Source organism: Heterodontus francisci, unplaced genomic scaffold (genome assembly GCF_036365525.1).
Source record: "Heterodontus francisci isolate sHetFra1 unplaced genomic scaffold, sHetFra1.hap1 HAP1_SCAFFOLD_178, whole genome shotgun sequence".
NCBI lineage: Eukaryota > Metazoa > Chordata > Chondrichthyes > Heterodontiformes > Heterodontidae > Heterodontus > Heterodontus francisci.
The window spans coordinates 3,451,010-3,472,487 of NW_027140578.1; positions in this window are offsets into that span (position 1 = coordinate 3,451,010).

Genomic DNA, 21,478 nt, shown 5'->3' on the forward strand with positions numbered 1-21,478 from the left:
CATAGTGACTGCCAGAGCTCTGATTCTCAGACCAACACAGGTCAAGACTTCACAAAGAAGCTAAATATCCAGTAATCCATATGATGGGACGTATTTACTATCCAATTTTTTCAGCCTTTGGAGTTACCGGTAAGCCACTTTTTCTCCAGTTGTTAATGGCGTAAATTAGCATTATTTGACTGCTGTACCTGAAAGTGCTTTACTCACTGGATGTTTTACACAGCCGTCTGTTCACTTTGATCATTTGAATGACGGATTGTCATAAGTCACTGCTCATTTGGTCCTGTAGCAGCTGCATAATAACTTTGATCACTGTTAGTCAATTCCTTGCATTATTACTGGTTTATTCTCTTTACTGGATGTGTTGTTGGATGATGCAATATCCTCATATTTTAGATGTTCGTGCTTGTATGAGTTTCTTTATGTCTGTCATGATTTTGTTAATGAAGCCCAATAGTTTTATTTGGTTAAAGTCAGAACTAGTTATACTGGAATCAGGTGCAAGGATTATGTATGCTGGAATATAAACAATAGGAGAAGGCGTACGCCATTCGGCCCCTCGAGTTTCTTCGCCATTCTATATGATCATTCCTGATCTGATCTTGGCCTCAAATTCCTTTTCCTGCTTCTTCGTCATCACCACAGAATCCACGAGTGTTCAAAATTCTCTCCATCATAGACTGAATATAATCAATGGCTCAGCCTCCACAGCTCTCTGGCTCGAGAATTCCAACAATTCATCACCCTTTTAGAAAACAAATTCCTCCTAATCTCCTTCTGAAATGCTCAACTGATGCCGCCTAGTTCTGGATTCCCCCTCGAGGGAAAACTTCCTCTCATCATCCCCCGGTCAAGCTCCCTCACACTTTAGCATGTTTCAATACTTCTCTCATACTTCTGAACTCAAAGGAGCATAGGCCCAACCTGTTCAACCTTTCCCCACAAGACAGCCCCTTGACCTCAGGAGTCGAATCGTGATCCTTCTCTGAATTGCCCTCAATGCATGCATACTCTCCTTAAGGAGACCAAAACTATACACAATAATCTAGATGTGGTCCAGGCAACTTTTAAGAACAATTACCAGACCATCAGGAGTTGCTAAAAGTTTCACTTTGCAGAACAAACCTGTCTTGGAATATTACTTCATGAATATAATTTTGGTGATTTATAATAACAAAGTTCGCAGTCTCAGTGTTACAAGGAGGAAGTAGTTTTTTTCCTTCCCCAACATCATGTCCCAGTTTCACTCGGATTTCAGTATTTCTATTGGTCATCATTGCTGTTGTATTATTTCCTTGTGTCAACTTAATGCTTAAAGTTCTGGCAGCTGAACTGAGTTTGCTGCTGACACCTTGGTATCTCATTCTCTGATTCACTGCGGATGAATTTATGTACTTCATTTGACTTCAATGTAATCGTAAAATGTTCATTTTCTGTTGTGCATTGTATTTGTTGGAAGCCAGAGCCCCTATCGTTATTTGCAGATTATAAAACGCAGCGTTGTTGCGTTTTTTTTTATTGACCCAGCCCACAGACTAACTCTGAACTTCAAAGTTACAACAGACAGAATTTCAATTAATGTGAAATAAAATCAGAAAGTGCTGGGAAATACTCAACAGGTCAGGCAGCATCTGTAGAGAGAGAAACTGAGTTAACGTTTCACGTCTGTGACCCTTCAAGAGAATTGGCAAGCCTTGGAAAGGAATAAAGTTTTAAGCAAGTGAAGGAGCAGGCGTGGCTTGGTGCGGAAGAGATAAAAAGGGAATGTGTGTGATGGAGCAGAGGTCAGGAGAGATAAAATAAAAAGCAGTCCTGAGGCAACAGCAAAGAGGGTATTAATGCTTCCATTGAAAGACAAAGCATTAATCCAGAGAGAGTGTTAATAGCAAAGTTATGAGCAACTCTATCTGCACGAAGAACAGGCACATGGTTAAAAAATACAATACAATAAAAATATTTAAAAATATAAAGACAAAAGAGGCCAGTCATGCTCTGAAATTATTGAACTCAGTGTTCAGCCTGCAAGGCTGTCGAGTGCCTAATTAAAAGATGAGGTGCTGCTCCTCGAGCTTGCATTGATGTTCACTGGAACACTGCAGCAGGCCAAGGACCGAAAGTGGACATGGGAGCCGGTGTGGGGTGCTGAAATGGCAAGCGACCAGAACCTCAGGATCATGCTTTTGGACTGAGTGGAAGTGTTCCACAAAGCAATCAACCAATCTCCATTCGGTCACCGAATATAGAGACAGCACCACAGCGTAGGGCAGGTGATGGGATAGTGCTATTGTCGATAAACTAGTAACCTACGCACCCAGGATGCTGCTTTAGGAACGTAGGTTCAAATCTCCCCTCAGCAGGAAGTGGAATTTGATTTCACAGAATAAAGTTGAAATGGAAAGCTAATTTAATAATAACAAAAAGAACAAAGACGATTACAGCCCAGGAACAGGCCCTTCGGCCCTCCAATCCTGTGCCGATCCAGAGCCTCAATCTAAACATGACGCCTATTTTCTAAGGGTCCTGATCTCTTTACTTCCTGCCCATTCATGTATCTGTGTATGCTATCGTGCCCGCGTCTACCACCTCCGTTGGCAACGCGTTCCAGGCACCCACCACCGTCTGCGTTAAGAACTTTCCACGTATATCTCCCCAAAACTTGTCCCCTTTCACTTTGAACTCGTGACCCCTAGTAATTGAATCCCCCACTCTGGGAAAAAGCTTCTTGCTATCCACCCTGTCTATACCTCTCATGATTTTGTACACCTCAATCAGGCCCCCCCTCAACCTCCGTCTTTCTAATGAAAATAATCCTAATCTCTGACTCCACGCATAACTTTCCTCCTTTGTCCTTCAGTGGGCCAATCCTTTCTCTAGTTACCCTCTTGCTCCTTATATATGAATAAAAGGCTTTGGGATTTTCCTTAACCCTGTTTGCTAAAGTTATTTCATGACCCCTTTTCGCCCTCTTAATTCCTCGTTTCAGATTGGTCCTACATTCCCGATATTCTTTCAAAGCTTCGTCTTTCTTCAGCCTCCTAAACCTTATGTATGCTTCCTTTTTCCTCTTAGCTAGTCTCACAATTTCACCTGTCATCCACGGTTCCGTAATCTTGCCATTTCTATCCCTCATTTTCACAGGAACATGTCTCTCCTGCACGCTAATCAACCTCTCTTTAAAAGCCTGCCACATATCACATGTGGATTTACCTTCAAACAGCTGCTCCCAAACGACATTCCCCAGCTCCTGCCGAATTTTGGTATAGCTGCTTTGCCCCCAATTTAGCTGTCTTCCTTTTGGACCACTCGCGTCTTTGTCCATGAGTATTTTAAAGCTTATGGAATTGTGATCACTATTCCCATAGTAGTCCCCTACTGAAACTTCAACAACCTGGCCGTGCTCATTCCCCAACACCAGGTCCAGTATGGCCCCTTCCCGACTTGGACTATTTACATACTGCTCTAGAAAACCCTCCTGGATGCTCCTGACAAATTCTTCTCCATCTGGACCTCTAACACTAAGTGACTCTCAGTCAATGTTGGGAACATTAAAATCTCCTATCACCACCACCCTGTTGCTCCTACATCTTTCCATAATCTGTTTACATATTTGTACCTCTATCTCACGCTCGCTGTTGGGAGGCCTGTAGTACAGCCCCAACATTGTTACCGCACCCTTCCTATTTCTGAGTTCTGCCCATATTGCCTCACTGCTCGAGTCCTCCATAGTGCCCTCCTTCAGCACAGCTGTGATATCCTCTTTGACCAGAAATGCAACTCCTCCACCCCTTTTACCTCCCTCTCTATCCCGCCTGAAGCATCGATATCCTGCGATATTTAGTTGCCAAACATGCCCTTCCCTTAACCAAGTCTCAGTAATAGCAATAACGCCATCCTCCGAAGTACTCATCCAACCCTAAGTTCATCTGCCTTACCTACGACACTTCTTGCATTAAAACAAATGCACCTCAGACCACCACTCCCTTTGCGTTCATCATCTGCTCCCTGCCTACTCTTCCTCTTAGTCACACTGACTTCATTATCTAGTTCCTTACAGGCTTTCGTTACTACCTCCTTCCTGTCCACTGAACTCCTCATTTGGTTCCCAACCCTCTGCCACATTAGTTTAAACCCTACCCAACATCGTTAGCAAATGCACTCCCAAGGACATTGGTTCCAGTCCGGCCGAGGTATAGACCGTTCAATTCGTAATAGTCCCACCTCCCCCAGAGCCGGTCCCAATGTCCCAAAAATCTGAACCCATCCTTCGTGCACCATCTCTCAAGCCAAGCATTCATCCTGACTATTCTTTCATTTCTATTCTGACTATCACGTGGCACTGGTAGCAATCCTGAGATTACTACCATCATCGATTGTTGTAAATGCCCATTTAGTTCATTTATTGTTTTAGGGATTGAAATCTGCGAACACGTGTCTCCAGTCCCACAGCAATATGGTTGACTCTGCAATAGCCTAGCAAGTCACTAAGGTGTATAAAACCGCTAAGAAGTTAACAAGAATAAAACTGGATGGAGGCAATGGCCATCTCCAACAAGAGAGAATCTAGCAATCTGCTCTTGACGTTCAATGGCATTACCAGTGCTGAATCCACCATGATCAACATTCAGGGGGTTACCATTGACCAGGAATTGAACTGGAGTAGTCATAATGTGACATGTTTCAATACGTCTTAACATTAAAGTATCCCAGCTCAACCAGTCCGTACAAAGCTGCCCCTTTATGCTCGAAATCTGCCCAATAAACGTTCTCATAACTGGCTTCAATGCGTATACATTGCTTGCGAAGTAAGAGGACAACAATTGTAAACAGGACTCAAGATGTGGCGCCACCAATGCTCTAAGAACATTTTCACCTCGTGGAACTAGCCTGCTCTGAAGTATTACTTTATAGATCTAATTTTGGTGACTTATAACGACACAGCTCATAGTCTGGCAGGCACGGATGATGGGGAAGGAGGGTGGGGGAATGAATGTAGGAGGGTGGCCTTTTCGAAGGGGTGGGTTGTTCTCTGCTGGGGCCCTTTGTGGGGAGGACAGACAAACCTATAGAGAGGACGTTCATTTTATAGGGCTTTATTCCACTAGCGGCAGGAATAGGCCCTTAAGCAGGTAATAATAGGCCTCTTAGGGCCCTCAATTGGCCTCTGGCCAGGAAAGCCTTTTCCACGCCCAATTTGTAGCATTGTGATGGAAAAAGGACGGGACTTTCCTCACCTTCCAGCCATCGCACATCGATGGGACAGACGCCTCATATTCCAACTCTGGGAGTGGTGTGGCATTACATCCAGGCCTAGTCGTCATCACACTTCCCGCATTGGGAAAAGGAATGCCTTACTGAAGTAAGGGCTTCGTTCAAACAGTTAGAAAATACAATACGGTCTGAATACTGTAAACATTTTTTACAAGTAACTTATTGTGTACTGCAGAGGTGACATGCAATCAAAGAACACATACTATATTTTTCTAATGCTATATATTATTTAGCTGACAGTGGCTGCTCGCCTCATCAAAGTTCAACTGCCCTCTGGTGAGGGCTTCAAATTTCGCCTAGATAGAAAATTATTTAGCCTCAGTCGCCTCTGTGTCAAACCTAAACTTATACGCCACAGACAGACATGGTCTACAGTTTGTGGATGACTGCAGTGTCATTCCCCATACTGCTCCAGATTTCAAAGTCACTCTCTATCTCTTCAATTCTACACGGAGAGGACTTGAATGTCCTGTATTGTTGCCAAAACAAAACTGATACGTCAACTTATTTGTGGCTATCCAAATATTCCATATCCGATATACGTTGAAGGAGAGACTCTGGAATGCGTTGAAAACCTCCCATAACCTAGCAGCGAGAGGGTTGTCAATGAAGCAGGCTCAGAGGCTGCCCCTACTATCACCCAAGGGCAACCCTGAGCATGGATATAACTGTCGTCGTGTCAAAGTTCACATTTTAACTGCTTGCGATCCTGGATTCAGTGTATACTCTGGAAAACACTGTCGCATTTAATCATGAATCATTAGGAGTGAACATTGTCATTACAATTGCATGAAGCCTGCATGTGAAGTAGCTCATTATTGTGGGATCTGTCCTGTATGCTTACATGTATCGGCCTTATCCCCAACAGAGGTCTGATTAATATATTTTGCTGGACTTTAAGATATTCATGTCGTATGTACCATTTTATTAACATCGCAGACAAAGCTACCAAAGTAATGTGTTTGTTCAAGTGTCTGCCACTAATAGCAACGATCAGGGGAATAGCCATGTCAGTGGAGACTTATCCCCTGTATAAATCAGGGCCTGTTAATATGTATCAATTCAGAATGACTACCAGAGCTCTGGATTACAGAACAACAGCAGTTGGTTCTTCTCACAGAAATGGGACATCCAGTAATATATCAGATTGAAGATATTTACTATCCGTTTCTTGCAACCATTGGAGTTCCCGGTAAGCTGTGATCTCCAGCTGCTATTGCAGCAAATCAATATTAAATCGACTTTGTAGTTGATAATGTCATACTTGCTGATTGTTTTAGCAAATGTCTGTTCTGTTGAATGATGGGCTACCCGAAGGCTCTGCACATTTGGTGTTTTAACAGAAGCATCATGACTGTGATGATCTTTGTTCATCAAATCCTTGCATTAGTATTGGATTATTCAGTGTACTGAATGTATTGCCAGTTGATAGAATGCCTCAGATTCTCAATGTTCGGGCTTGCACGACTTCCTTTATGTTTAATGATAATGCGGATGAGACCTCGTGGCAGCCTCCCCGCTGCTTGGCGAGAGGAACTGCGTTAGAATATGCAAATGGATACTTCGCTATTATTAATATGCAGGCCGCAGTGATTCTGCCAGCAGGTTTGGATTTTCATTCAGGCGGCGGCAATGCCATACCTTCGAATCCCCGAAAGGAGGTGCCACAGCTGTGGGGATGGGGAGGAGGTGATATTCCAGGTGTAGGGAGGGGAAGCGGGGTTACAATGTTGCGGATTGGTCGACAGGGTAATGGGAAGGGGGAAAGGACAAAGATTCCGAAATTTAAGCGGTTGGGGCTGTGGGAAGTTCAAATAGTATCATTAGGTATTCCCGGGGCGGGTTGGGGGTGGTGGGGACTGCGAAGGGCAGGAATGATGTGTGATGCCATTGGGGGTGGTGGAAGAGGGCATTGATTTTTTTTATAAATTCACTTTTATAAACGTTAAAATAAGTGTGTCTCTAAAAATGTAAATGATCATTTCGGGCGACAAGCCCATTAAAAACGACGCCGGCAACTGCGCATTGGTGCTGAAAGCCCATGCCAGGGATGGAGGGACGGCTCCCCTCTCCCTCCACGTTATTATTAGTTCGGGGACAGCCGGCCCGGCCATGCGAATGAGCCACGCATTTGGAATCACAAATGCTCCACGACTTAGTGACGTGTGTGCGGGTCAGAAAATTTTCCACCCGTCTCCTATTTTGGCCCCAAGAGTGGGTTTCACTGGACTTTCAATATTTTATGTGTTATCACTTTGATGAAGTATTTCCTTGTGGGAATCTGACGCTGCTTCAGAGGTCTAACAACTGAACTGAGTTTGCTGATCACCCTTTAACATCCCCTTCTCTGATTCACTGCAGTTCAATTTATTTACTGTCAGAGGGATTCGTTGTAAATATATTGATGTAATGTTGTATCAGTTTGGACTGGATTTCTTGGAATCACGAGCCATTCTAGTTAATTGCAGATTATAAATCGCAGTGTTGATGGTGTAGTTTTGTTGATTGAGCAAATCCACAATCTAACTCTGGACTTTAAAATTACAATAGATGAATTTTCAAATAGCATGGGTTCTGGTCTGGAAGAGGTATTCTATGTGTTCTATGTATTGCAGATAGATTGAACAGTGCCAGCTGTGGGAATGAGTGTCCACCCTACTTGTGTATATGAATGTCCTGGGTTATTTGTGGGATGTGCTCACGATGAGGTCAAACAAGTTTCGGAACCTGTACATACAGTTCTATATTCACAACACTTAAACCAATTATACCTTCGATCTCTACATTACATGCATACTACAACTAAACAATAATACATGGAAGAAACAGATACTGGAATCTTGTTATGTGATGTGCAGTTAAGGACCGAATTCTCTACCGTTACATGAGCTTCTTGTGTACTTTTGTATTTAAAGTAAATATTTGAATTGAAGTAAGAAAGCAATCCAATACAGGATGTGATTATTAGTGGCTCCCAGTGATCTGGACTGAGGGCACAGCTTTTCACTGTATTTCCACATAATTTGAATTAAGGAGCCGAGGTCCATACATCTAGGTTTTCTGACGACTGTAAGTTAAGTGACTCAGTAAATAGTGTAGATGGAAAGAAAATTGTACAAATGAGTTGTCGATAGCTTAAATGATTTGATAAACTGTGGGATATGGAGTTTAATGTGGGGAGGTTTGAGGTCATTCAATGTGCACCAAAGAATGGTAAATCAGAATAGTGTTACAATCTGGTGAGAAAGGGGTCTAAATTTCCCTCTCAGCCTTCACCTGATCTTAACGGAACAGGGTTTAATTATAAACACACCCTGTTTAAAGCTCCCCCCTTGTGAATCCTTGTTCACTGCTTTCCAATTATAAGGCAAGGAAACCATACCAAAACATGTTATCTTCGGTTTAAAGAAGAAACGTTGAAATTCTATTAAACTTAACGCATAGGGATACAAGATGCGCCCACGCTAGCGTGCATACGCAATACACACATGCAGCAGAGACAGAAAAGAGCAGAAACAATGAAGTGGAAAAGTTTGAGGCAGTATCTGAACACGAGTTTTTGTTATAGTTCTTCGAGCTCGCTGCAGAGTCGCTGTTTGTATTTCGACCTTGCTTTTCCTTGGGGCCCAGTATTATTCTTAAACCTTTCTCTGTGCAGGAGACCTTTCTCTCTTGGGGTTCATGTTTAGTTTAGTTTAGAGATACAGCACTGAAAACAGGCCCTTCGGCCCACCGAGTCTGTGCCGACCATCAACCACCCATTTATGCTAATCCCACGCTAATTCCATATTCCTACCACATCCCCACCTGTCCCTATATTTCCCTACCACCAACCTATACTAGGGGCAATTTCTAATGGCCAATTTACCTACCAACCTGCAAGTCTTTGGCATGTGGGAGGAAACCGGAGCACCCGGAGGAAACCCACGCAAACACAGGGAGAACTTGCAAACTCCATGTGTCTTCAGTGGAGTTGGAGTTCCATGAGAAAAGGAGGGAGAGCAGGCCAGAAGAGATGTTTTCAGTCCAGGGCAATTCAATCTCTGTGGCTTCAAACTTTTTGCACAATTCAGAAAACCCAGGTCGCCAAGCAGGTTAGTCATGAGACTTGTTGGTTTGGCCATGTCTGTTTGTGTATCCGGCCATCTTAGCATTCAACCTGGAATGTCTTTTCCACACCATACCTTGGTGCTCAAAGTCCATTTTCGGATAAATGGATAAGGGAAGCAACCCTTTTGTCCCTCCAAGCACTATCTGTCAGTCTGCAAATGATTCTAAAGGCAAGCGTCTGTTTATTTACTTTAACAAGTCCTTTTTTCACTCCAGTAACAGTTTAAAATGACAAATTTAATATGCCTCATTCTTGGCAGGTGGGGCTCTGCATGACAATAGCTTCTTAATCGTGAGAAGCTCTGAGCTGGGGACAAGCTGAGACGTTTGCAGGTCAAATACATATATCATTAGGGGACAAATAAACATTAGAGAACTGAGGTTGATAGACTTTTTGAGGCAATCATATTAAGAATTAAGGATACAACGCAATGGAATAAATTAATAGGGATACATGGATTCTATGTTGCTTTGAAATGCAAGGAAGGAAAAAATAAACTGGAGACGTTGGGATTCTCCAGGCAATGCAAGTCAGCAAATAGAGCGATGTTTCTTGAGAGGAACCTGGTATGGGATCGGATAAAGGCAGCAGATTGCTAGATCCATAAGTGAATGGATAGTGGGGGGGGGGTGTGGGGGGGGCGGGGGGGGCGGGCGGGGTGCTGTGTGCCACGTAACAATTGGTGCATTCCAGTCTGGATGAGACAAAGGCTTGGAAGTACGTTTCAATATCTGATGAACTAAGGCAAGAGTGGAACCAAGAGTAGTGATGCTGTGATGTGGAAGGAGGGGATAACTGTAACGGCATGACACATGGTGTTATGAACGTGACTCAGTTTTGTTAAAAACATATATTTACAAAAATATATATAGTTAAGCTAAACAATGTGTCAGATTTGTTTTTTAATCAGGAGGACGTAGGGAGCCGGATTAGCAACAGTGTTGCTGTTTGTTCCATGGCTTGGGTTAAAGACAAGCAGAAACTCTGACAATAGGGGCAGAAAAGTGACAAGCACTCCTTTGAATGGACAAGCCTAGTGGGAACATCTGGGAGGGCAGAAAACTGTTAAAAGTTTTGGTTGTCAGTCACTGTGTTTGTGTGTTTGTGATACCTTCTGGAAGGAGCCGAAAGTAATGTTTGCTGCAGCAGAAGGAACGTATTCCAAGCACGAACAGAAGGCCACTATCCAGCTCTTTTTCTCGCAATTCCCAAAACGACTCTGTGAAGTTCAATAAGCCAATTCCTCTTGTTTTCTGTCTTTCAGGAAGGCCTGTTAAATTCCTTTTCAACGGCGCCTGAAGACAGCAAATTCTAGAATATTCTAAAGACCTTGCCTGTGTGTGCTCGGTGTTTGGACATTGTGGCCGTTCGTCGGGGCGTGTCTCATCTGCTATTTACTTTTTTCAGGGGTGGGCAAGTACATATATAAGTGCGTGTGTGTGTGTGTGTGTGTTTCTGGGTGTGCGTATGTGTGTCTATGTGCACATGCGTGAAGCGGTAAGGTACCAAAGGGGACTTAAAAAAATAATGTTCGATTTTTAATAATTTGACCGATGTGATATTATTTTAATTTATTACTAATTATGAATTGTTCTCTAATAAACAGTTAATTTTGCTGTTCAACAAAGAAACATGGTTAGTACATTCTATTCTGGGGAAGATAATTGACTGGATCCGTAACTGAGAAAATGTTAAGAATATGTTGTGACCTGTGGAAAGGTGGGAGTGAATGAACAGTGCACACCTCCAGCCTCGATCGTAACAATACGTATGAAGCATAACCTGGTGTCAATTAGTGTTCTGACGGTCATTCAAAGACAGCAGCCATCAGGTGGATTGGAATGAATACCTGGGATACAGTTGCTGGATTGGAATAAAGGTGATGGATTCAGTCCTGCCAATGTTAGAGAAACGACAATTATGGCCGATCCATAGACATTATGTTGGATAAGTAAATAAAAGCAAAATATTGCAGATGCTGGAAATCTGAGATAAAAGCAATAAGTGTTTCAAATACACAGTTGATCAGTCAGCATCTGAGGAGTGAGAAAGAAGGTTAAAATTTCAGGTCCGTGACCTTTGATCAGAACATTCTGAGTTGTGCACATGCTGGATTGTGGAGGGTGATTTACCTGAGTTATCATGTTGAGTGAGCATGTGGACGCTTGTATAATCTGGAGAAGCGATTGGACAGGGTACGAGCTGTGGATAGAGAGAGACGTTGAGTGAGAGATAGAGAGCAAGCGAGAATGAATATGGAAAATGAAATAGAGGGAGAGAGAGAAAGACAGAGGGAGAATGAAGGAAGAAGGAGAAAGAGGGAGAGAGGCCACAGTATGAATAATTCACGGATATGAACTGCTAAATTTTCAGCAGCAATTATAGTGAAACTGTGAGTTGAAGGTATGATTAGGATTTTGCAAGATTGGGTGAGATTTACTGCTGGACTCACTCCCTGTGTGTTAGTCCGGTCATATCCTCAACCTGTTTTAGTGAATATTCCTCTTAATTATTTCTGAACTGAGTAAATAACTTAATGGAAGCAGCTATTTACCGAATGAAATGGTGCTTCACTTTGTTCGCTTTATAAACCCTTCAGGACCTGCCTCCTCCCCAGTTCCCAAATGTCATTTTCTTTGTCTCCCTCCAATCCACTCTCTGGCTCAGCCTCCATCTGCCTCTTCCCCTGATCAAAAACTCACCATCGCGGCACCCGAAATTTTCACTTTTCGGGTCAGCCCATGTTATCTCTCTTAACCAGTAAGTAAAAAACAGCTTCCCTGCTCCTCACTTACTCGGCCATTGGTCTGGAGGCTAAACTGGATTTAAACCATGGATTCCTTCTTTGAAAAACCCTTAGCCCTTCCACCCTGGCAGCGCGCCCTCACCTAGACCTTCCACTGTATTCAATGATCATTTTATTTCACCTTTATTTTTACAAATCAATTATTGATAAATGTGTTCAAAAAATATTCTGAGCGAAATGCTGGATGCTGCAACAAAGCTGTCAATTTAATACCAGATCATGTCAAACTGCTGTTTTATTTTAAGGTCCGGTCAGTAATTTCTCTGCATCCCTTTCTATCTCTTTCGCTTAACCTGGTGGCGATTCTGATCCTGTCCCGAGGAAAGTGCGGTCTCTCTAAATGTATCACTCGCTACCTGGTGGGAATGGCAGTGGCCGATCTGCTCGTCATTATCACAGATCCTATTTTGACGTGGAGTCCAAGTATTTATTTCATAGATTCATTCCTGTTCATTGCTCCCATCTGTAGTTCAATTTCTTTCCTGATTTTTGCAACCACAATGATTTCTGTCTGGTTGACAGTCGCTTTCACATTTGATCGATTTGTGACCATTTGTTGTGAGAAACTAAAGACGAAATATTGCACTGAGAAAACAGCAGCTGTGGTTATCGGAACAGTAAGTGTGCTGTGCTCTTTCGAAAGTCTTCCCTGGTACTTTACAATCGAACCTTTATATATAATTGATAATGCTCCCTGGTACTGTATCTACCAGCACATATTCAATACTTCCCCCGCATGGAGCGCGTTTGAGTTGTTTCATCGCGTTTTAACTCCTTGTGTCCCGTTCTTTCTGATTTTGCTGCTCAATGCTCTGATTGTGAGACGTATTTTAGTGGCCAGTAGAGGTCGCAGGGGACTCCGGGGCCTCAGCAGTGGACAGAATGACAATGACTCAGAGATGGAGAATCTAAAGAAATCCATCATTTTACTGTTTAGTATATCTGGCAGTTTTATACTGTTGTGGGTGCCGCAGGTTGTATTTTACATCTATCAGCGAATTACAAAACAATATCCTTCCTCTGCCAATGACCCTCTTTATATCACAGAAGACACAGCAGGAATGCTGCAGCTTCTCAGTTCCTGTACCAACACGTGTATTTACGCTGTGAGCCAGACTAAATTCCGAGAAGAGCTGAAAAAGATCCTGAAATACCCACTTAATCTAATTGTTAAGTTAGTTAAATCATAGAAAAAGTGAATATTTCGTGTTTTAGCACTAAGATCCGCTCCAGACTCCACAATCTAAGCTCAATACAGGGTTATAAATTTTCTATTCACAGTCCAGAGTTCGAATATGATTGTACACTTGATTTTGTAATACTTCATGAAGCATTGGACCGACTGAGAGCGGTTATCTTTTCAGAAGGCACAAGAATGGTTTCTCAAAAATGACGGTGCTAAAGAGCACAGCTGACCATTAATTGAAGCAGCTCTCAATCAAAGGGGCTTCCGTTGGATTGATGACAGAGAGAGAATGTAGTGTACTGATAATATTACTGAGCTACTAATCCAGAGGCCCATGTTAATTACTTGGGAATACAGGCACACCTCACTGCATTGCTGCTGGTGGAATTCAAATTCAATTAATTAATAAAAATATGGAATTGAAAGGTGGTCTGAGTAATAGTGCCATGAAATAAAAAGTGGAATAGTCGAACAATGTTCTTATGGAAGATGCGGCAGCAGTGGTTAGCACCGCAGCCTCACAGCTCCAGCGGCCCGGGTTCAATTCTGGGGACTATCTGTGTGGAGTTTGCAAGTTCTCCCAGTGTCTGCGTGGGTTTTCTCCGGGTGCTCCGGTTTCCTCCCACAAGCCAAAAGACTTGCAGGTTGGTAGGTAAATTGGCTTTTAGGAATTGCCCCTCGTATAGTTAGGTGGTAGGCAAATAGAGGTACAGGTGGGGATGTGGTAGGAATATGGGATTAGTGTCGGATTAATATAAATGGGTGGTTGATGGTCGGCACAGACTCGGTGGGCCGAAGGCACTGTTTCAGTGGTGTATCTCTAAACTAAATGCCTGGGTTACATGTAATTCTACTCACGCCTGTGAACAGAGAGAGACAGAGGGAGAGATGGTGCGAGGGAGAGAGAGATGGAGAGAGAGACAAAAGGAGGGACAGAGTGCGATGTAGATCCTGAAAGGTAGGGAGCAAAAGATAGATTGAAAGATATACAGAGAGACAGAGGGAGCTGGATATGTACATACATGACAAAAGGAGAGACAGAGGGAGGATGACACAAGTTGCAACAATCAGTAACAATCCCCATTCTCTGCCCAGTCATGTGTTCAGGTTTTGTGTGAATGTTTCAGGGACGAGTGTTGCAAATGTCTTCTGCAAATGCCTGTTGATGCTAAATCAGTTGTTCCATTTTAAATCTAAGATTGACCTTATTGAATGCATTTCGGAAATTGAAACATTCTTCTGTCACTTTCTGTCCCTTGGTCCTTCTGTGTGTGTGTGTGTGTTGTGTGTGTGTGTATGTCTGTGCGTGTTCGTGTGTGTCACTGCCTGTTTCTCTCTCATCTCTCGGAACCTCAGTAAAACTCCATATACGTCTGTTAGTCATTTTATGTTGTCTGCTTTTGGTGAGACCACAACTGCAGTGGGTGCACCTCTTGTGCAGGTTGGTCAGAAACCCATATCCCGCTATTTATTGGCATATTATCTATGCTTTAAACACTTTAATTGATTAATTCATAACAATTTATCAAATCTGACATTAATTACTGCTTGACGGTCTCTTGGTTAACTTTCCTCCCAGGCTTATTACAAACACTAACATTAGCGTCGAGAGAAGTTCGACTTTACCTCAGTGTTTTGAAAATCTCAATCCCTGATTCCACACCCAGCAAAGCATATTATATGATGCGAGGCTGCAAATGTTGTTACACTCAGTATGCACAGTACTTTCATGTTGCAATAAGTTGTTATAATGTCTGTTCAAACAACTGTCATCCCACACGGGCAAAATTTCACTGGGTCAACATTCTCAGCAAACACTAAAGCATTCCAGAAAGAGAGGCTCACAAATTTAACAAAAGTTTCATTTTCTGAGTCTCGCTGACCTGTTTTGATTTTCTGATGGGTGGCATTAGCTAGGTTTCGTGCTCTGATCTGACCCCACAATATCATGTGTCCGGGGCAAGATTACTACCCACTGAGTCACAGCTGGTTCCAATGATCCCAGAAAATTTAGTTTCTTTGTGCGGCCAGATTTGTTTTTGTCCCATGCGTGTTCCCTTCAACGTTTTAAGGAATCTTTGCAGACGTGTGCATTTTTATCACGGAGCAGGACATGTGTGGTCCCTTCCAGGCTGCCGCACACAGTTTTGTGGGAACACTGACCGACACTCTCCATCCCAATCTCTTCCTTTGTCTCCCTGGTTCTCTTACCTCATTGCTGTCCTTTCCTCTCTCTGTTATACTCTCTCCATCTCTATCCCTGTCTTTCTCAGTTACTCTCTCCATCTGGATGGAGGAGGAGAAAGCGAGGCAGGTATAGAAGCTGCTTTCCTCTATATCTAACCCACACTGTACCTGCCATGGGAGTGTTTGATAGAACAGAGAAGACAGAGATTTACTCTGCAGCTAATTCTGTTCCTAAATCTCTCCATCTCACTACCTCTCTTTCCTCTTTGAAGACGCTCCCTCAATCCAACTTCTCTGTCTTGGTTTTTGGTCGTCTCGGCTAATGGTTCCTTAAGTGGGTTGGTGCCATTATTTTAGTCATTCGTGGTGCGTGTCACTGGCAATGGCAGCATTGATTGCCCATCCCTAATTTCCCTTTGAGAGGTTGGGGGTGAGCCACTTGTATGAACAAGTGCAGTCCATGTGGGGTAGGTGCACCCACTGTGTTGTTATGAAGAGATTTCCAGGACTTTGACCCAGCGACAATGAAGGGACGGAGACATAGTTCCAAGTTAGGACGGTGTGCGACTTTAGTTGTTGTCTGCAGACAATACTTTCAGTGCGCAGTCTCTATAAACTTTTAATTAATATTTTTAACATGGTTAATTGTTAAGTTTCTCCTACATTCTGTCTGTCTCTCCCCGTCTCCCCTTCCTCTTTCTACCCATCTCTCTCACCCTCTTTCTGCCCATCGCGCCCTCGCACTCTCTCCTTGTCTCTCTGATTAAGTCCAAGATCACATACATTTTACTAATTACTCTCTTGAAATGTCCTGCAGAGTTCAAGGATGACTGCAGGTGAGCCTCCAGGCCCCTCTGTACTTGTGCAGTCTTGAGAAATGTGCTATAGTAGAATCAAACTAATAACATGGTTTCACGAAAAGTAAATTGTGTATTTTGAGGATGTAACTGGCAGACTAGTTAAAGAACATCCAGTAGTTGTTTCAAACTTGGTTTTCGAAAAGGCGCCACATAAAAGATTAAAATGAAAAATAAGTACACATGGAGTTTGGGGTACTATATTAGCATGGATGGAGAACTGGTTAACGGACAGGAATCAAAGAATAGGGATAAACAGGACATTTTTAATTTGGCAGACTGGGACTCCTGGAGTGCTGCTCGGCCCTCATCTATTTGTTCTGAACATATTTGTTCCGAACCCTCACTGACTCTCCCTGCCTCTCTCGATCCCTCGGCGATTCTTTTTCACTTTATCTATCATCTTCTCTCTCTGAATGCCTGTCTAAATCCTCACTCAGAACCTCAATAACAAAACACAGTCACAACATTAGCCATTCATTCATTTAACGTTAGTTTACTAACATCCAACAGCCATTTTATGTTTGTTCACGGTGGCGCTGTTGTGTTACCACAGGACGGGGAAATTTATTTCCGAGACTGACTCCACACTAATGTAAGGTTAATGCTTAAAAAAGTGATGGTCCAGACACATGCTGACGCTGAGACACACAGTAGTAGACAGGAGTGAATTATTTCTTGTACCCAGCTGTATCATATGTGCACAGGAGCTGACTCTGTATTAAATTCAGTCATGGGATATGGGAATCACTGGAAAGAACGGCATTTATTGCCGAATTTCCCTTGGAAGGTGGTGATGAGCAGCTAGCCTTATCGAACCTCCTTGTTACCCCGCGAAAGAATCAATTAAGTTAGTCTGACACCATCTTCACTTAACAAATAGACGCTGACTGTGCTTGATTAATCTGCACCTTTCTAAATGACGATTCATATTGTTCACCAGAATGTTTCCCAATACTTTGCCCTCCACTGAGTTTAGGCTGGGTGGCTTGTAATTACTCAGTCTATCCCTTGCTCATTTTAAAAATCAATTTGCAGTCTTCCAGGCCTCTGGCATCATGCCCGCAAGTAGAGAGGATTGGAAAATGATGGTCAGAGCCTTCGATATTTCCTCCCTTGCACCTCTTAACAGTCTGATGCAGTTCAATTATCAGCTTTCAAATATACAAGACCGTTTAACATTTCCTCTCTCACTGTTTATCCCATCCGAAATTTCAAACATCTCCTCCTTGACTACAATATCAGCATTGCGCCCTCTTTTGTGAAGACTGATGTAAAATATTCACGAAGAACTATGCCGACATCTTGCAGCTCCTCAGGTAAATAGAATGAGGAGAGGCATTATAAACTAGAGGATACAATTATAAAGGAGGTGACGTGGCAAAGAGAGCTGGGGGACACATGTGCAAACATCATCGAAGGTGGCAAGGAAGGTTTGCGAAAGTGGTTCAAAAGTCATATGGATCCTGGGTTTATAAATAGAGGGAGGCGTGGAGTACAAAAGCAAGCAGATTGTGATGAGCCGCTGTAAAACATTGGGTCGGCCTCTACTGGAGTACTGTGTCCAATTCCAGGCACCACAAGTTGGGAAGAATGTGAAGACTGCAGAGAGTGTGCAGAAAAGATTGACGAGAATGTTTTCATAAATCGAGGATTTCAGTTAAGTGTTTAGATAGAGATGCTGGGTTTGTTTTCCTCAGAGAAGATGTTAAGGAGTTTTCATTGAGGAGTCATCCTTCTTAGCTGAAACGATTCCATGATATGAGGAAAAAGTTGTATTTCTATTAATCCCGCCAAAGTGAACACACAGACTTTTCTCCACAGTATATTCCATCAGCAACTTTCTTGCCCACTCAGTGAACCTGCCCATATCCTATCTGTGGCCTCCTCACAGCTTACTGTACCACCTGAATTTGCGTTATCAGCTAGCTGGATACATTACACTCCATCCCTTCATCCAACAATCAATTATTCCCACGATTGTCTTCATCTGTTTAAGATCAACAACGTGTTTCAGTTATTACTGCACTACATAGAACATTACAGTGCAGTACAGGCCCTTCGGCCCTCGATGTTGCGCCGACCTGTGAAACCATCTGACCTACACTATTCCATTTTCATCCATATGTCTGTCCAATGACCACTTAAATGCCCTTAAAGTTGGCGAGTCTACTACTGTTGCAGGCTGGGCGTTCCACGCCCCTACTACTCTCTGAGTCAAGAAACTACCTCTGATATCTGTCCGATATCTATCACCCCTCAACTTAAAGCTATGTCCCCTCGTGTTTGCCATCACCATCCGAGGAAAACGATTCTCACAATCCGCCCTATCTAACCCTCTGATTATCTTATATGTCTCTATTAAGTCACCTCTCCTCCTCCTTCTCTCCAACGAAAACAAACTCAAATCCCTCGGCCTTTCCTCATAAGACCTTCCCTCCATACCAGGCAACATCTTAGAAATTCTCCTCTGCACCCTTTCCAAAGCTTCCACATCCTTCCTATAATGCGGTGACCAGAACTGCACGCAATACTCCAGGTGCGGCCGCACCAGAGTTTTGTACAGCTGCAGCATGACCTCGTGGCTTCGAAACTCGATCCCCCTACTAATAAAAGCTAACACACCATATGCCTTCTTAACATCCCTATTAACCTGGGTGGCAACTTTCAGGGATTGATGTCCCTGGACACCAAGATCTCTCTGCTCATCTACACTGCCAAGAATCTTCCCATTCGCCCAGTACTCTGCATTCCAGTTACTCCTTCCAAAGTGAATCACCTCACACTTTTTTAGATTTTTAGATCAGGGATACAGCACTGAAACAGGCCCTTCGGCCCACCGAGACTGTGCCGAACATCAACCACCCATTTATACTAATTCTACACTAATCCCATATTCCTACCAAACATCACCACCTGTCCCTATATTTCCCTACCACCTACCTATACTAGTGACAATTTAAAAATGGCCAATTTACATATCAACCTGCAAGTCTTTGGATGGTGGGAGGAAACCGGAGCACCCGGAGAAAACCCACGCAGACACAGGGAGAACTTGCAAACTCCACACAGGCAGGACCCAGAATCGAACCCGGGTCCCTGGAGCTGTGAGGCTGCGGTGCTAACCACTGCACCACTGTGCCGCCCACTTTTCCGCATTAAACTCCATTTGCCATCTCTCAGCCCAGCTCTGCAGCCTATCTATGTCCCTCTGTAACCTACAACATCCTTCGGCAATATCCACAACTCCACCGACCTTCGTGTCATCCGCAAATTTACTAACCCACCCTTCTACACCCCCATCCAGGTCATTTATAAAAATGACAAACAGCAGTGGTCCCAAAACAGATCCTTGCGGTACACCACTAGTAACTAAACCCCAGGATGAACATTTGCCATTAACCACCACCCTCCAGTTCTTTCAGCTAGCCAATTTCTGATCCAAAGCACTAACTCACCTTCAATCCCATACTTCCGTATTTTCTGCAATAGCCTACCGTGGGGAACCTTATCAAACGCCTTACTGAAATCCATATACACCACATCCACGTCTTTACCCTCATCCACCTGTTTGGTCACCTTCTCAAAAAACTCAATAAGGTTTGTGAGGCACGACCTACCCTTCACAAAAGCGTGCTGACTATCTCTAATGAACTTATTCTTTTCAAGATGATTATAAATCCTATCTCTTATAACCTTTTCCAACATTTTACCCACAACCGAAGTAAGGCTCACAGGTCAATAATTACCAGGGCTGTCTCTACTCCCCTTCTTGAACAAGGGGACAACATTTGCTATCCTCCAGTCTTCCGACACTATTCCTGTCGACAATGACGACATAAAGATCAAGGTCAAAGGCTCTGCAATCTCCTCCCTGGCTTCCAAGAGAATCCTAGGATAAATCCCATCTGACCCAGGGGACTTATCTATTTTCACTCTTTCCAAAATTGCTAACACCTTCCCCTTGTGAACCTCAATCCCATCTAGCCTAGTTGTCTGTATCTCAGTATTCTCCTCGACGACATTTTCTTTCTCCACTGTAAATACTGACGAAAAATATTTATTTCACGCTTCCCCTATCTCCTCTGATTCCACACACAACTTCCCACTACTATCCTTGATTGGCCCTAATCTAACTCTCGTCATTCTTTTATTCCTGATTTACCTATAGAAAGCCTTAGGGTTTTCCTTGATCCTATCCGCCAATGACTTCTCGTGTCCTCTCCTTGCTCTTCTTAGCTCTCCCTTTAGATCCTTCCTGGCTAGCTTGTAACTCGCAAGCGCCCTAACTGAGCCTTCACGTCTCATCCTAACATAAGCCTTCTTCTTCCTCTTGCCAAGCGCTTCAACTTCTTTAGTAAACCATGGCTCCCTCGCTCGACAACTTCCTCCCTGCCTGACAGGTACATACTTATCAAGTACATCCTGCCTCTGTTCTTAAACACCAGACCCTACCTCCGTTGGTACTGCAGTAGACTACATCTTGGTTTAGTTTAAAGATACAGCACTGAAACAGACACTTCGGCCCACCGAGTCTGTGCCGACCACCAACCAACCATTTATACTAATCCGACACTAATTCCATATTCCTACCACGACCCCACCTGTCCCTATATTTTCCTACCACCTACCCATACTTGGGGCAATTGCTAATGTCCAATTTACCTATCAACCTCCAGTCTTTGGTATGTGGGAGGAAACCGGAGCACCCGGAGGAAACCCACGCAGACACAGGGAGAACTTGCAAATTCCACACAGGCAGTACCCAGAATTTAACCCGGGTCGCTGGAGCTGTGAGGCTGCGGTGCTAACCACTGCGCCAGGTATTTGCTAATGCTGCATTTCACCCTGTCTCAGTTTACACTGCACAATACCATTTCTCTGTTTATAATACAATAGGGCCTGTCCCTACTATATATCCAACCCAATGCTGCCTCTGCCCTGGGAGTGTGAAATTAGACACTGTAGATAGGAATTTACTCTCTGTCTAACACGACACTGTACTTGGCTTGGGAGCGATTAATGGGACTGTGGAGATGCAGCTTTACTATGTATCCCTGGAA